Here is a 14,255-nt window from a genome sequence, read left to right on the forward strand (position 1 = left end):
GCGCTGGTCTGACCTGCAGAAAACCCCTTCCTCTCAAGATAAGGATTAGATACTTCATACGACTATCAATATAAAAATGACAAAACATCATAAAATGTAGAGTATCCTGGGGTGAATAATTATCACATTGACAAGGTTCTGCATCCTCAGGTTTACACCACCCCTGGAAGTCACCTAATAAAAGAGGAACCAAATTGAAACGGAATCTAGTTAGGAGCCAGCGATGGAAGGGCTTATTCACTGTTACCAGATAAGGTTCAATAAGGATATTAGTTTTTGTTAAAAAATGGGCCCTAACTAAGGGTTTACATAACTCATGTTCTTCCTGTTCCAAGGTCAATAGGTTCTTAAAATTAGTTTTCACGCACAACACATCCTCCTTCCGGATCTTTTCAGGAACTTCAAATAGCTCTGGCCGCCCTATTTTAGTTAGCATACATCGAACATAAGACAACCACTTAATCTTATTGGAGTTATCTAATTTAACACAGTCCCGTAGGATCTGGTGATTCAGGGTCAATTCAGGGTTTAACCAGGTTTTGAGCCAACAGAGCAACGGGCTGTACTCAAATTATCAGAGACGTAACCTAAGCCCAGTTCCTAACGCAGAGTCATCTCGGCAACTAATAGGAGATTGTTTGAAAATGGGTCCCAGGGGGGAAATCCATAAGATGTAGAGGCCAGGCGACATATCTTAATGGAGGTTGGTGGTAGAGGACGGCGACTAATGAGTCTTTTCAGCAGCTCCGGTGCAAATCAGATGATCGCATTACTCATCAAATACTCAGAGCCTCTGTGGTTGTGTAGGCTGCTTCTTGTACCTGGTTCTGTACTACTCCTCTTGAGTGTCCACCTTCTTGGGGTCAGGCACCTAGGGATACATTTCGATGCCCTGATGGGCTCCCAGGCATCTGCCTTGCCCAGCAAGCGATTCGGTCCCAGCCACTATACACCCTTCGGGCAGTTGCTCCTTCCTTGACCGCTCCATCAGAGTTCGTAGTGCCTCAGGCTCGATCGTCCCTCACCAGGGCGCCATTTTAGGGTTGGGCGCCAGGTGAGGGACCCTGAAGCTATTGTCAGCCCCCACTGTTTCACCGGCAGGTGAGAAAATCAGGTTGGGGGGGGGGGGGGGGTCATCCAGCAGCACAGGTTTGGTTTATCAGGGACACTCCTAACCAGCACAGAACGATTCTGTGCAGCCACAGGTCCTTCACATGGAACAGTAAGGCCTCCATGTCACATTGCAGCTGCCCTAACGGTCCCCCTTGCAGTGTCCAATGCGAAAAGTTGGCCTGGTATATGTTGACCACTAATTAAAGTGGGCACCTTGTACCAGTCCAAACAACCCTTATTGATGATTAGGTTAAAGACAACCTTTATTGAAGGCTATCTTCGTGGTAGCTATGGAGAGCAGTCTTCAGGCCTAGTCTCGAAGGAATGTAAAGCAGCTTGGTTTACCAGATTGTCGTAAATAAAATATTACGCGTTCAGAATTTCTATATATCAATATGATCATGCATGAAGCAAGAGGCTGAGTCCGTGGTATCCGGTTCAAAAGGGCTTTATTCAAATAACTCGAGTTATAGGGAGAATAGTTCCATCACCACAAGGGATCAGGAATTCTCAGAGTATTCTCAAAATATTCTCAAACTTTATTCACAGAGTACAGTATATATACGTTGTAATAATATACGTAAGCAGGAGTGCTTCAGGCGGAGCAAGAGAGAATGAGATAAGAGCATGTGTGTGTGTAAGTAGGCGTGAAGGTGGGCGTCCACTTGATGATAATAGGTAAGTGTCATAGGTGGGTGGATGCCTGGAGGGGGTTGCGTGATCAGCTGGAACTTTACTGGAACTTTGCCTTACTTGTGCTCAACTCGAGCATGACGTGTAACTGACGTGTGAAAGGGTTGCTATGCAACCGGGGAGTCTGGAGTCTGGAAGTGAGGCCTTCAGTGTCAGGGCGACCAGCACATCTTGTTTTATCTGATATCTAAAGTCTGGAGCAGGGACTGATTTGTGACATAGGTTGCCCATCACCAAGAGCCAATGTGGCATCTATTTCTTCATTTACTACTGAAGTCTTACATGGGGGCTATGGGCTTTTCACTGACGTGAGCTTTGTAATCACATGAAAAGAGACAGAAAGGCTAGGCTTTCTCCTTTGCAGATGGGTTGTGTTTATTCCTCCTTCCCCAGGCAGGAATGTGGTTTCGGTAGGAGTAAGCAGATAACCGTGCTCAATACTGTCTCGGTACCTCGGTCGGGGCCCCTTTGGCTGAGGCCCAAGTGTGCAAGGCCAAGGATACGCAGCTGCAGCTTTCAGAGCGTTCTGAGGCCTGAAACCTCTTTTCGGCTCTGGCTGAGCCACAATAATGGAAATGCGGGAAAACATGATGCAAAACGTGTAGGCCTCAGAGCGGATTTGTCGTTTCTCTCATGGGAGACTGGATGATGGCAGGCCACGTTATAGCATAAGCATCATGATAGACAGGCCATGAAGGGGAAATACATAGGTTACATGTATGTGCACATGAGTGACGGGGAACACACGGGGACACATAGGCCTCATGATATTTTAATTTCCTCAAGATTATAATCCCCTGAATGACCAAATGAAAGGAGAACCACACAAGGTATATAATAAATATATGTATTTATTACTAAACACTCTCTACTAACCTCTTTATAAGATTAGAGAACCAGGCACACCATATTACAGTACTAGAGCAACAGTAAATGGCACAATACACAGTGGGCTCCTGGGGGAAGACCAAACCATATATTAAAGTGGTGTAACAACCACGACTTGACTAGACACAGTGCCTAGAGCATGTAGAATGACTGGGACCCCAAGGAACCACCCAAGGTAGTGACACAGGGGACCCACGGGGGACGCGTGCAGTGTGAGAACCCAGCCGCGAGCTCCGTAGAATCCTATGGGAAAGTCGCAGTTGGAATTTTAAAGATTAAGGACACTTGGGAGAGGACTTTAAGCAAACCCTTTGGAACATAGAAGGTTCTAAGGCCAGCGCCCTTAATAGTACCGAGGTACACATGTTACCTATCCCAGGAGAGCCGGGTGCATAGGGGTCAAGTGCTGTCGGAAACGCTTGATGATTTCAATGGCGTGTTGCGAAGTGCTGCTGCCAGGAAGATGAGAAGTGTCTGGTGTGATCCAAGCCTGGATCGGAGCTGAGAAAAGCCTGAAAGCAGAGGGGCAGAGTCTGGGTCACTCAAGGGTGACCAGGGGCACGATAGACCAATGCCCACCGATGTTGGGTGTTTCAGGTGAGGTGAGGTGAAGCTTGAGACTGCAGCCACGGGGACCAGGAGATGTCGACAATGACCAAAGTCCGCAGGTGAGCTGTCCCACGAAGGATGTAGAGTGCTGGAGGGTCAGTGTCCGGATTGGAGACCAACAAGCCTTGGCAACTGCAACCCACGCGGTCAGAGAAAAGATACTTTGGTGAGGACCAGCAAGGTCCTAGGGACTCCCCAAGCGATGGAGACTCTGGGCACGTCTGGAGCAACCAGGAAAGCCCACTAAAAGTTAAAGTTGCCTTCACGGGGACCCACATTATGCCGGGTGAAACTAGGTATATATTATCTCTAGCTCTAAGGAGTCATCCCTATAGTTTAATTGATGGTATGTCGACAGTAGCCTGTTCGGCAGGCATGCACCATCCAGAGCTCACATAAAAATACTAAGTGTTTAGGCTGTCATCTGGTAGAATTGAAAATCAGGTGCAGGAAGCTGGCTCTATACATGGTATACCACTAAGCAGTTATACTGTGCACAGAGTCCAGAGATTCCCCCAGAAGTGTACAGAGCTCTATGTAAGCCCAAAGTGCTCTATTTGTGATAGTGTGGGCGAGCAACCTTAGTCTTAATAAAGAGGAGTGTTAGACATTTGTTGTGCACACAATGACCAATAAATGACGCACCACTCAAACAGTAGATCCACACCAATTTTATAAAAATACGCTTTGCTCAAGATTTTTTAAGACCAACATCTTTTCAAAATAGTAAGTACGTTTTTAAATAGGAATACTTTTCAGTTTCAAAAGTGGACACTTTCTATTTTCAGTCTTTACAATGTTAGCATGCAGAGAAAAACAGTCCGGTTTTACATTCCTCGTGTTTCAGAGTCAGCAGAAGGCAAGGTTTAGGTAAGCTCAAAGACTGCACCACCAGCGGCACAGGGGTGGCGAAGTGCAGAGGTAATATGTAGAGGTCGGGCCCATTGGAGACTGGAGGTGCTTGAAGGCATGCTGCTTGCAGGTAAGTAAAACCGCTGCTGGGCTCAAGCTTCAGAGGTTTAGTCAAGCACAGGGGGGAAGAACAAGGTAGCACCAACATACACCACCAGCCAGCACAGGTGCGTCCGGGTGCAGGGTGCAAGCACGGTGTCTGGGGTGCCCAGTGCAAGTGAATGGAGAATCATGGATTTGAAAACAGGCTGCAGGCGTTGAACCGGAGGCTTCATGAAGAACACCAGCAACAGCAGAGGTAGGTTGGATTGTTGTTGGGTGCAGGGACAGTCAGTCGAGGGGGCTTCAGGTGCATGGGTATCGTTTGACAGCGTGTTTTTTTTTTTTTTTTTTTTTTACCAGAACCAGTCTGGGGAGCCTTTGGGTTCACACGGCAGGTGTCGTCGTGAAGTCCAGGAGGAGTCAGCCAACACTGAACTTGGACTCTGTATCGCTGGGGATCCTTTTCTGGATCGGTGTGCTACCTGGACACAGTGGAGGGCAACTGGTTCAGAGTGGTCAAGAATCTCGGTGTTGGAGGGCACCAGAGTCCTTTGTGTTGATTTCTTGTTGACAGAGCCTAAAAGAAATAAAAAAAATTGATACTTGTATAGCGCACTACTCACCCGCAAGGGTCTCAAGGCGCTTGTACGAATACCGCTGTGGAACCCATCCTGGCTTTCCCTGTGAGGCGTCCACTCCTGGGCACCCCCAAGGTGGAGGCCAGGCATCCTTAGCGTTGTGGGGGCCGTTGTGGAGATTAAGCAAGCTATTGCCCAGAGTTGCAGAGTGGGACTCCATGATTGGAATGGCACCGAGGCGAGAATTATCAGGTCCGTGGAATTTTTTAGCCCAAGACCCGCCGAGGCGGGGAATTGAACCCTGATCCCGGGCTAGACCTCTGCATCAGGGTCTGCCGCTCTAATCATTGAGCCACACTTCTCCACCTATCCCAGCCTCTGCCCTCTGGAGTTCTGGTCTTTTTCAAAGGCAAACTGTCCTCCGAGGGTTTGTGGAGGTCGCTGGCTGCAGGACAAGCGTTGTTCTCTTCGCAGTCTTTTAAGCTGCAGACAGGCCGGTAGGGCTGGGGCCAAATCAGTGGATATTGTCCTTTTTCTCTGCACTGCATCTTCTTTGTGATCCTTCTTAGGCCGGTAGGAACTAGTTTCATGGTCTGTGGGGAGCTTCCTAGGTATTAGATTTTGGGGTGTTTTAAGGGAGTGACAAGTAGGGCCAATGGGCACTTAACCTGGGGTGTTAACACCCTCAGTTATGGCACCCTCCTGTGGGAGGGCACTTACTCTTAGCCCTGATTAGAAGAGTCCCACCATCTTCAAGATGACAGGCACTGAAATATGTGCTTCACCTCGGGTCCTGCACCTTAGGTGTGGAGTAGATTGAGGTGAGCAAGCCTTTTATTCTTCCTAGCTTTTCCCGGGCTGCCATCTTCTGCTAGCAGTTGGGGATCCCCTCTTGAGCACTGTACCCTCTTTACGCCTCGGAAGAGAGCGTGCAATGTCAGCAGTTTTGCTCACTGGAGTTTCCAAGGCGGCAATCTCTCAACGCTTTTCATCATGAGTGGAGCTTAGGTCTCCCGTGCGCCTTTCCGCCCTTATAACTTCTGCCCAGAGTTCTGAAGATCAAGAACGACCAGGCCTAAGTCATTCTTGTGGCTCCGGACTAGGCACAGTGTGTTGGGTATCCAGAGCTTCTTTGAATGAGCATCGATCCTCACATCAGTTTGCCCCGTTGGGAGGATCTTCTGTCTCAGCAGGGGAGGGTCCTCTACCCAAATCTGTCAATTCTCCGCCTCCATGCGTGGAGATTGGGCGGCGACAGTTGATAGCTTTCGACCTTCCTCCCGAAGTATGTAATGTTATTTAGGCAGCCCGGTGTCCCTCCACTAAGACAATATATGCCTGCCGTTGGCAGAAGTTTGTAAAATGTTGTACAGAATGGTCGATTGACTTTCTGCCTCTCTATCTACTACCCTTCTAATTCATACCCTTGCCCAGCAGGAATCTGCATTGGGTACACTTAAGGGTTGTCCTTCTCTGTCCTCTTTCTTGCGGCTGCCGGACCAACCCTCTTTGTTTTATATCTCCTGTTGTAAATAGATTCTTAAAAGGGCTTGTATATATGTTTCACCATTGCCCTTTATCATGCCACAGTAGGACCATAACTGTGTTATTACTTTTCTTATGTGCGCTCGTTTCGAGCGTTTGCATAATTGTCCCTTCTGGCTGCTTACCACCAAAACAGCCTTTCTCGTTGCAATAACATCGGCCCTGGGGGTGAGTGAGTTGCAGGCATCATCTAAGCCTCCATATATGATCTTTGCAGATAAAGTGGCTCCTCGCAGGCGTGATAGATTGACCCCTTTCTATCTAGGTCAATCTATCACGCTGCCCACCTTTTTTGCTCCTCCACATCCTTCTGAGGAAGAGAAGCGTCTCAACCATCTAGACCTAAAAAGAGTTCTACAATGACTGCACAAAAGAGTTCCCGTTGGATAACCAACTCTTTGTGGGATATGAGGGAGCTAAAAAAAAAGGTTGGGCAGTGCAGAAATGTACCATTTCTCGCTGGGCTGTTCTTTGCATGAAGGTCTGCTATGCCCTGACTAAGAATAAGCTCCCTGAGGGCTTATGAGCTCATTCGACCAGGGGAAAGGCTGCAACCACAGCATTGACTTGGGGCGTCCCAGTCCTGGACATCTGCCAGGCAGCAAAATGCGTGTCTTTGTACATGTGTGCCAAGCACTACTGCCTGGACAGTCAAATCCACAATTACTAGCATTTTGCCCTTCTGATGGATACATCTGCCAGTGGATTCCTCACCTCGTAAATATCCCCTGCGCCAGCATTCCACAGAACTTTTCTTCCCCAGCATTCCACGTCGACGTGGGCGACGTCATAATACATCGGCTCCGCTCGCGACTCCGTATGACGTCACCGGAGCCATAAGAGGCCCACGTCGGCGTGATGACGTCAGTTCCCTTTTTTCCGCGCCGTCGACGCGCATCGGTTTTTTCCCAGTGCTCTCTAGCTACTTTGTAGTCTAGTGGTATATCTTTGTTAAAATCGGTATGTCTTCGACGAGGAAGTCGGGCTTTAAGCCCTGTAGGGAATGCGGAGGCCTGATGTCCATGACGGATCCGCATCAGAACTGTTTATGGTGTCTTTCCTCTGATCATGACATGGAAGAGTGCGGGTGCTGTAGGAGCATGAATCCTAAAGCGCTGAAGGAGAGGAAGACCAAACTCTTCATGAAGAAGATCGGTGAGGAGAAGAGGGGGAGAAAAAAGGAGAAATCCAGGCGAGAGTCATCGACTTCGAAGTCGAAGAAGCACCACAAGAAGAGGAAGCCTTCTTCTCGACGTCGGTCCTCGAAGTCTAGGAGGTTGAGGTCTGCTTCGCCCCGTCGACGTCGGAGCAAGGCCTTGTCCCCTTCGCCTTCTCCTGATAAGTCTCCGAAGTCTCCCTCGCCGAAGCGGGCTCCAGCTCGTTCCCCGACGCAGTCACCGGCGCCGTCCAAGGCTTCGACTCCGGGTCGAGTGGAATCTAATGTTCATTTGGATGAGCAGGAGCAGGAGGGGGCTGTTCCGGTGCCTGATGACTCTGCGGCTCCGGTGGATGATTCTGAGGAGCCGACGCCGGTGACTCCACAAGGGGATACAGGGACGGTCCCTTATCCCCAATTCCCGGCTCCAGGTACGGATCCTTCGGGATTTCTGAATGCCATGTATGGCATTTTTCAGAAGGTATCCTTCCCATCCGGAGCACCAGCAGGTCCCGTGGGTCCGATGGCGTTTACACTGGGAGTGCCGCGGCAATACGCTCAGGCTCCTTTTCTGCCCTTTATGCTGATGGCGCCTTCTTGGCAGTTTCCGGCGCCGGTTGGGGATCCGATTCGACCTCGGATGGACCGTCAATCTTCGGAGCCTTCTTCGACGCCGAGGCCGATTCCATCGGCGCCGCGTCCGGCGCCGCCGACTCCACCTATGGCGCCTTCAACGCCGGTGCCTTTGGCTCCACCGACGCCGTGTACGATGTCGACGACGCCGGCTCCCCGGATCCGATCGAGGCGGGAGGCCCAAAGGGTATTGGAGGAAGAAAGATATCGGGCAGAGGTGGAAGAAGGTGAAGTCTACTTCTTCGGATGAGTTTGGAGGAATAGAGGAAGCAAGTGGTTTGGATACCACCCCAGAGTGGGAGCATGCTTCTGCAAGGTCTTCTCCTCCACAGGAATTGGCACCCTACCATGTCGTGATCAAGAAGGCCGCGGAGTTGTTAGATCTGCAGCTGCCCTCTGTGGAGTACAAATCCAACCTGCTTACAGAGGTGTTGCACTCTCCGACGTCGGCTTCGGAGCCTTTGTTACCTTTCAATGAGGCTCTCTTGGAACCAGTGTTGGAGGTGTGGAAGAAGCCTCTATCAGCTCCGGCGGTTTGCAGACAGGTGGCAAGGAGGTACAGGGTTGCACCAGGAGACACGGATTTTTTATCCACGCATCCTTCTCCGGAGAGCCTAGTGGTGCAGGCTTCATGTTCTAAACATGCTTCAGGTGCTTTCCCCCAATCTCCTGCTGATAGGGAGTCAAAGAAAGTTGATCAGGCGGCTAAAAAGACTTTCTCCTCTGGAAGTATGGCGTTGAAGTCATCAAATGCCACATGCTTGCTGGGGCATTATGTTCATGCCCTGATGGACTCTATAAAAACTTTGGCCCCTAAGTTACCTGAGGGGGAGAAGTCGTCCTTCTTGGAAGTTGTTGCGGACACTCAGGCAGCTGCCAGGCAGGTGATCCAGTCTGGGCTGGATACGGCGGACTCGGTGGCGAGGATTATGTGTTCGTCCATTGGTGCAAGGAGACAGGCTTGGCTCCGTTCTTCAGGCTTTTCAGCAGATGTCCAGGCCACGCTGGTAGATCTGCCTTTTGACGGACAGAAGTTGTTTGGGGAGAAGGCAGATTCTGCCCTTCAACGTTTTAAGGACAGTAGGTTGACGGTGAAGTCCTTGGGTCTGCAGGCTCCTGCTAGGGGTTCAACATTCCGAAAGGCTAGGGGATTCGGAAGATCATCTTTTCGTTCCTTCCGTCAACCCCAGCAGCAGCAACAGCAGCAGAATCCCCTCTATCGCTCCTATAGAGGGAAGCAAAGGTGTCGGAGAGGTTCCGGTCGCAACCCTTCTTCTTCTTCCTCCTCCTCCTCCTCCGCTCCAAATGAGGCTTCAGGGAAGCAGCCCTATATCCCCCATCCCAGATCATGTAAGACCTGTGGGGGGTCAGGTGTCCTACTTTCTACGGGGTTGGAAATCTGTTACAACCGACCTTTGGGTTTTGAACCTCGTGGAGACTGGGTACGCCCTTCCCTTTCGGGAGTTTCCTCCCCCTTACCCTCCTTGCCAAGCTTATTGCTCAGAAGACCATCTGCTTCTCCTGCAGAAAGAAGTTCTAGCCTTGCTTCAAAAGGGTGCGATAGAGGTGGTTCCGGAGCAGGAAAGGGGTCAGGGATGCTACTCTCGGTATTTTCTGATCCCCAAAAAGGACGGCAGATTGCGTCCGATTCTGGACCTCAGAATCTTGAACTTTTACCTGAAACAGGAGAAGTTCAAGATGCTGACCCTTGCGCAGGTCCTTCAAGCGTTGCGGCAAGGAGACTGGATGGTGTCGCTCGACTTGCAGGACGCGTACTTTCATGTCCCAATCCTGAAGTCGCACAGGAAGTATCTCCGTTTTACGGTAGGGTCGCAACATTATCAGTTTGCGGTCCTCCCGTTTGGTCTTACTACCGCACCTCGAGTCTTCACAAAGGTGATGGCAGTGGTGGCTGCTCATCTCAGGAGGTCGGGGATTCCAGTCTTCCCCTACCTGGACGATTGGCTTCTGAAGGCAGAGTCCCCAGAGATGGTGCAGCGTCATCTGCAGGTGACAACTCGGCTGTTATTCGACTTGGGTTTTTCAATCAATGTGCCCAAATCTCACCTGGTGCCCCCTCAACGCAACCTGTTCATAGGGGCAGTACTGGACACTACTGTGTGTCGAGCATTCCCTCCTCCTCAAAGGATTCTCGATATTCAGGAAATGGTCCCTTTATTCCACAATGGAGCGGTTGTTCCAGTTCTGAAGGTCCTTCGCCTGCTCGGTCTGTTCGCCTCCTGCATTCTGTTGGTCAACCATGCACGCTGGCACATGAGGGCGCTCCAGTGGTGCCTCCGCAGGCAGTGGTATCAGCACAACGGGGATCTCGGGGAGTCGATCAGGATCTCCAGAGAGGCTGCAGCGGATCTATCTTGGTGGAGCGTGGGGGGCAATCTGTCCCAAGGAAAGCCTTTCCATCTACCTCCATCGGTGGCCACAGTGATAACGGATGCCTCCACCCTAGGGTGGGGTGCTCATCTGGGGGATCTGGAGATCAAGGGTCTTTGGTCTCCAGAGGAAAGGTTGCTTCATATCAACCTTCTGGAATTGCGGGCGATACGTTTGGCGCTCAAGGCCTTCCTCCCTTCCCTTCGCGGTCAGTCTGTTCAAGTCTTGACGGACAACACGACCGCGATGTGGTATGTCAACAAGCAGGGAGGAGTGGGGTCTCTTTGTCTGTGCAGAGAGGCCCTGCGTTTATGGTCCTGGGCTCAGGACCATCAGTTTTGTCTGATGGCAAATCATCTGGCCGGGGTACTGAACGTGCGTGCGGACAGTCTCAGTCGGCAGTTCTCCGCCGATCACGAGTGGAGGCTCCATCCGGAGGTAGTTCGTCATGTCTTTCGGACGTGGGGGACACCTCGAGTGGACCTGTTCGCCACCTGCGAGAACGCGCACTGCCCGTCATTCTGCAGTCTCCAGTTTCCGATGCAGGGGGCGCTGGGGGACGCGTTTCAGTTGAGTTGGGACTCACAGCTCCTTTACGCGTTTCCTCCCATACCCTTGATTCCTCGGGTTCTGAGGAAGATTCGCCAAGACCGGGCCCAAGTTATTTTGGTCGCCCTGGATTGGCCAAGAAGGGTGTGGTATACAGATCTTCTCCGCCTCTCCTCGTGCCCTCCGCTCCGTCTCCCTCTGAGGGCAGACCTCCTCTCGCAGTCGGAGGGACAGGTTCTATACCCCCACCTCCAGAGCATACACCTTCATGCCTGGAGATTGAACGGGGCAACCTGAATTCTTTCTCTCTCCCATCTGATGTGGTGGATGTTATTTTATCGGTCAGGCGACACTCCACCAAGTCCATTTACTCCTATAGGTGGTCCAAGTTTGTTAAATGGTGTGGAGAGAGATCCATTGACCCTTTGAAAGCCCATCTTTCTGAGGTGCTCCAGTTTTCCCTTTCCTTGGCTCAGCAGGGCAGTGCTGTGGCCACGGTCAAGGGCTATCTTTCGGCCTTGTCTGCTTTTCTATGCCTTCCGGATCAACCGTCGCTATTTAAATCTCCGGTTGTTCTGAGGTTCATCAACGGCCTTACAAACATGTTTCCTCCCGCTCCTTTTGTAATGCCACAGTGGGATCTTAATCTTGTTTTGACCTTTCTGATGGGGTCTCCTTTTGAGCCTCTACATAGCTGTCCGTTGAGGCTGTTGTCCTTTAAGGTGTTTTTTCTTGTAGCCATAACCTCGGCAAGGAGGGTGAGTGTGCTTCAAGCTCTTAGTTCCAAACCTACTTTTCTTACCTTACATGCTGAACGGATGGTTCTCAGGACCAGGGCTGCCTTCCTGCCAAAAGTTGTTACTCCTTTCCATTTGGGGCAGTCTATTACCCTCCCTGTTTTCTATCCACCCCCTCATCCTTCTAAAGAGGAGGAAAGACTCCATCGTCTGGACCCAAAGAGAGCTGTCAGCTTTTACTTGGACAGGACTAAAGACTTTCGCCTTGATGATCAACTTTTCGTTGGCTACGTTGGTCATTCAAAGGGTAGAGCGGTGCACAAGCGCACATTATCAAGGTGGATTGTCCTTACCATCAAGATCTGCTACGCCCTGGCTGGTAAGACTCCTCCTGAGGGTATTCGTGCTCACTCTACTAGAGCTAAGTCTTCTACATCTGCTCTGGCCCGGGGTGTTCCTGTGGCAGATATTTGTAAAGCCGCGACTTGGGCCTCCCTCCATACTTTCGCAAACCATTATTGCTTGGACTCTGAGATGAGGAGGGAGGGCCACTTCGCGCGCTCGGTCCTGCAAGACTTTTTGGTTTAGGAAGGTGGACACCCTCCTCTGGGAGTGGGGACTGCTGTGGGAATCTATTCACGAGGTGAGGAATCCACTGGCAGATGTATCCATCAGAAGAACAAGTTACTTACCTTCGGTAACACTTTTTCTGGTGGATACAGTATCTGCCTGTGGATTCCTCACTGGCCCATCCGCCTCCCCGTTGTCCACCTTCGTATGCCAGAGGATAAGTCTTGTTTGGGATGCTTGTACATTTGTTGGAAATGCTTGTTCATTTGGCATCTTTCTCCTTTATATACTGTGTATATGTGTTGGAGTGTTGTATACTGTGTATTCTTTGAGTTTGTCGTTGGTTCACCTGTTCGCCTCAAAGGCACGGAAAAAATGGGTGGAACTGACGTCATCACGCCGACGTGGGCCTCTTATGGCTCCGGTGACGTCATACGGAGTCGCGAGCGGAGCCGATGTATTATGACGTCGCCCACGTCGACGTGGAATGCTGGGGAAGAAAAGTTCCGTGGAATGCTGGTGCAGGGGATATTCACGAGGTGAGGAATCCACAGGCAGATACTGTATCCACCAGAAAAAACGTTACCGAAGGTAAGTAACTTGTTCATTTGGTCTTGCAGGACTTAGTGTGAAAAATCTGTCTGCAACCCACTGCCAGTATGGTATGGCTTGGGTATCTGTTCAGAGGTATGGAATTTGCAGCTAGAAGTCTCTATCAGATGAACAAGTTACTTACCATCGGTAACGCGTTGTCTGGTAGAGACACTATCTAGCTGCAGATTCCTTAGACCTCCTGCCTCCCCGTTCTGCTAGGGTTAGGGCTATGGTTGTTCCCTTTTTCAGGGCCCACATTCAAGTAAGCCACTTCATGGCTCTGTGCTTGTCATGGAAAAGTACTGATGTCTGCGCGCCGGGGTGGTGCTTATATAGGTGACGGCGACATAATAGACGCAGATGACGTCTCACAGAGCTGAATGGAACCATCCCAATGGTGCACGTAGGGGTACTGCTCATGCAAACATTTCCAGATACAGCCTGATGCCTGGGTAATTCAAAGGTAAGGAATCTGCAGCTAGATATGGTCTCTACCAGATAATGTGTTACTGAAGATAAGTAATTTGATATTCAAAAACAGAGCTTTGATCATGAACTAAAAGCCCCTTCAGGAAAGAGCTTTGCACACACTGGATGTGCCTAGGGCCGTAATGTATTACCTCGAGAGGACAAAGCTAATCAGGAAAAGGAAGCCAGTTCTTGTTATCCTTTACAGACTACATCAAGGGTTCATTGGTAACAAAGGGTACCTTCGGGAGATGGATCGCCCAGCCCATGCAAATATGCCACAAGAAAACAGGCATGCAACTGGAAGCAAAGCCCAGAGCACACTCCACAAAGAAGGGGGCCACCCTAACTAACATCCCTCTAAGATACAAATGTATGGCGGCCACCTTGGCATCAGTCCATACTTTAACAAAGCACTACTATTTAGACCGTCAGTTGGGTAGGGAATCAAGTTCCAAATCATTTCAAAGCCATTCACCTCGGGTAGATCATCCTCCCACTGCAAACTCAATGTACAGCATGTGAATCCAGAAAAGATTGATGATGCTAAACAAAATGGTTACTTACCGATGAGTAGTTTTCCAGCTTGAAGAATTTTCTGCATTCATATGCCACCCACTCCCACCTCAGGAAACGAGGTCCAGCACGACAAGCGATCATGAGAGATATAAAAGACAAACCTCCTCCAAAAAATAAAAGGGAGACCATGAAGTCACCAATTAGCTGGGAAAAAAAGATGGTGACCTTGTACAAGGAATTCTGGGGTGAGCATCCAAC

General features: G+C 50.2%; 1 protein-coding gene across 11 annotated transcripts in view; it reads left to right on the top strand.

Annotated features, from left to right (window-relative positions):
- The window catches only part of NUMA1 (nuclear mitotic apparatus protein 1), a 734,824-nt gene that overhangs the window by 401,694 nt on the left and 318,875 nt on the right, over positions 1 to 14,255 (top strand). The gene's annotated exons all lie outside the window — the stretch shown is intronic.

The sequence above is a fragment of the Triturus cristatus genome, chromosome 8, assembly GCF_964204655.1.
Source record: "Triturus cristatus chromosome 8, aTriCri1.1, whole genome shotgun sequence".
NCBI lineage: Eukaryota > Metazoa > Chordata > Amphibia > Caudata > Salamandridae > Triturus > Triturus cristatus.